Raw genomic sequence first — 3853 nt, 5'->3', positions numbered from 1 at the left:
GTAAAACTAATGTTAATTTTTATAGTATATCACCTTAAATTTGTAGGAGCTTCTAAGTATCATAAGCTGTATAAGGCAAAGAGAAAGAAAGAAAAAAAATAGAATGAGTTATTTTCCTGGATATACTGAAATGCTACAAATAGGATTTTAAGGATGGACAAAAACTTAGATGTTATCTGGTCAAAACATCTTTTTACAACACACAATACTGAGATCTGTGAAGGTGCCTTTTTCAATTTTTCTGAGCAGACTCTGGGCTGAACATAGATTTAATCCATGATCCATTTCCTCAGCTCGTTTCCATCCACATTCAATTACTTCTTGTCCTTTGCTTTTGTCCTTTTACACTGAAGTGTCCTGGTGATTTTGCTTGTTTTGCTCTAATTGTTTCTGACTTTCCCCAATCATCTGAAAAATTAAAATTAATATTTTGAAATTATCTCCCTCCAAATTATGAGAATTTGTTTTATGTACTAAGATTATTAATAATATCTGGATTTGAATATGCTTTAAAGAGCCATTTAATTTTGACTCTCTGATGAGGCATTGTTCATTTAGGTTTTTAGGGTATTTTCTTTTTCTTTTTTCCCCCAACACTTTTATTGGTGCATTATAGCTGTAGATAATGGGATGTGTTGTTACATGTTTGCACATGCACATAATATAAGGATGTAATTTACCAATATCACTCCCCAGCTGCTCCCTCCTCAGATTCCCCTTCACTTCTCTCCTGATCTCCCTTTGATTTTAGGAATTCCACCCCCACCTTTTTTACACATATGGGAAAAAAATATGACCCTTAATCTTCTGAGTTCGACTTATTTCACGTGACACAATGGTCACTAGTTCCATTCATTTTCTTACTAGGGACATAATTTCATGTTGCTTTATGGCTGAATAAAATTCCACAGTTTACCTATACCACATTTCCTTTATCTATTTATCAGTTGTTAGACATCTGGTCTGGTTCATGGTTTGGCTGTTTTGAATTGTGGTGCTCTAAGTATGCATATCATTTATAATTGTACATAGAGAATAAACTGCTAAGAAATGAATATCAAAATATTATTGAGGGATATGGCAATGGCAAGCCTTAAAGGACATATTACTTATTGTAAGGCTTAAAATAGCAGAGATCAATATAAGGTAAATAACATTTGGGTGGAAATATATATATATAAAGCACAATAGCAAGAGGTTAGAAAAATGAATCCTGCAGAAAGAGATTTATTAGTGTGTACAGGTTGGTTTTGATAAACTGCTGGCTACTTGTTACACTAAATCATCAAGGTTTTCATTGCAATGGCGTTTTCCCACACAGGTCAGAATCTGAAAGCTATATGCCTTTCTCAAATTGTCCTTTAGTGTTTTGTTGTTGTTGTTGTTCTTTGTTTTCTTTTTTCCCACCCTATAAAGCCCAGAAATAGTTCTTGAATATTGACTAGGGATATATGGAAGTCATCCAATATATAAATCCATTCACATTACACATGCTACAATTGAGATTCCTGGGGAAAAACTACAACATTTGTGAAAAAAAAATGTGTTGATTTTAAAAGTGGTCAGTCAAAAGAGGCTACAATAAACACATTATTCATGTCCCTTTGAAACCCATTCTAAGGTACAATCTATGATCTGCCCAACTCCACATAACTAAAAGCATAGTACACAGGATTATGAAACCAATATACATACTAGAAGATTAAAACTCCAGTTAAATAACTAGGCTAATTAATGAATAAATTGGTTTAATTCAATAATGAATCAAAAAGTGATACCAAAAAAATTTAACATATCATTATTGTTTTAGAAACATCAGAACAAGTAGAGGTTTAATATGAATTAATTAAATTGGGCTACACTTTGCACTAAGAATTTGTTTGCTACTAAAACAGAATCTAGAAAAATCCTAGAAGAGCTGTGGAATCATGGGTTTAAGGAACTGGTATCTCTGCCATAATTTTAGAAATTCTACCTTCATACCAAGCAATTTAGTAATTGGCAGGAAAAAAAAAACAAAGGTTTTGTGTCAACAGATACTAGGTACATGAATGTTTAAAAAATTACATGATAAATGTAAATCATTCAAATGTACTCATAAAGGTACACCTATTTTATGTTACATAAAAAATTATAGATTGCAAATTGTATATGTTTATCATAGTATTTCACCTGCAAAAATCAATGAATAGGATTTCTTGCAAATATCTACTACCATGATGCAAAACATTTATGTGCAAAATGAAGGTCCCTAAAATAACTGACAGAAAGATGTCACTGTCAGATTAAATGTGCAAAAGATAGAATTTTCCAGAGTTTATAACACAGAACAATAACCTCCACAGGCTCCTCCTCCATGGCTTTTTTTCTCTGTGTGACAGTTTGACTTCTTTTTTCTGGTTCTTACTTTCCCACAGTCCAGGCTTGTGAATGATCTTTTCAACAAGTTCTTCAAAGGCACATTGTGCACCATGGCAGGTTTTTGCATTTGCCTCTATAAATAACGTGGAATAGTTTCCGGGAAATTTCAAGTCTTCATTTCTATCAACTTCATGATTTCCCTTACCAATTTTATTTCTAACTATCATGTTTGTTATGTCATTTCTTATCCAATATGTGCAATTCCAATTCATTTAACCAAATATCTGGTTTAACAAAAGTACCTCATTTTGTGACTTCATAAACTAATATACACCTCCCTGGACCTGCAGTATCTTATTGATGCTACATTTCTGAATCAAAATATCATCTGTAAACCTTAATAGCAGAATGTATTTGTGAAACCCAATCTCACTGATGATGAGGATCTTCAGAATACTCAAAGTGATTTTGTCCATGCTGAACCTGCTTCACCCAGAGCCCAGATGGCTACCCCCAGTTGCCACCTCAACCATTCACTATGGAGAATGGTCCACACATGCTTACCAGTGTAAAGCTACCCAATTTAAAAAAAATTGTAATTTAAATCACATTTGAAGAGACAGCATCATCAACATTTTTATCTATATTGATTGATATTGATGCTTGCTATTTTTGAAAATCTTGTTGATAAAATATATAGTTTTTTTTTTTTTTTACTTCATCTCACTAATTAATGATATTTAAAAATACTGAATGATTCATTAGTGACTTCCTTTTATGGGTTCTCAAAAATCCTAAGAAAACTATTAAATAAAAAGAATAGCATGATTTTTCCTCACCCTGTACTTCCTTATCTCATTTTCTGTTACTCTCTCAATTACTCATGGTGACAATAGTGACTTTTTTTGTGCACATAAAGATGTATGTATATTTTATGCATTTCTCATGCCAAAATTTGATAATAAATTATACAAAGTGTCTATCCTATTATTTTCCTACATATCATCATGATATCACACCTTTTTCTAATAATGCATTTCTTTGGCAAATAAGACCTTTACAATTTACCCTAACTCATACAATTTTTACTTTAGATTTCTAACAAATTTTCTATTAAACAAATATCTACATGTACTGTAGGCAAGAAAAAGTAATATTTTTTTCCTCACCCATCTCAGGTTTATAACTGAAGCCTCTATACGGAAAGAAAATATGAAAATAACAAGATAAAAAGCATACAAATTTATTTTACATAAGTTTTACATAACACAGGATCCTCCAGACATACAGAACCAAAGAAACACATGCCAAAGAAATATAAGCATAAAAGTGCCCAAAGAGCAGGCATTTGTACAGGAGACTGGCTACATAACCGGTGTGTGATCTAATGTCAATTAACTGAGAAAATGTAAAGATTGTTTATTCAGACTTAATCCATGTCCCTCTATCTTCAGAGATAAAAATATTTCTTTAATTCAATTCTAGAGAGTAA

General features: G+C 31.9%; 1 pseudogene; it reads right to left on the bottom strand.

The window, feature by feature from the left end:
• Positions 1-2317: 2317 nt before the first annotated feature.
• On the bottom strand, positions 2318-2837 carry LOC125610857 (annotated as a pseudogene).
• Between the last annotated feature and the right edge of the window lie 1016 nt (positions 2838-3853).

The sequence above is a fragment of the Marmota marmota genome, unplaced genomic scaffold (assembly GCF_001458135.2).
Source record: "Marmota marmota marmota unplaced genomic scaffold, marMar, whole genome shotgun sequence".
In the NCBI taxonomy this organism is placed as follows: domain Eukaryota; kingdom Metazoa; phylum Chordata; class Mammalia; order Rodentia; family Sciuridae; genus Marmota; species Marmota marmota.
Note: the sequence above shows the minus strand (reverse complement) of the source record. Positions and strands in the feature narration are given on the sequence as shown.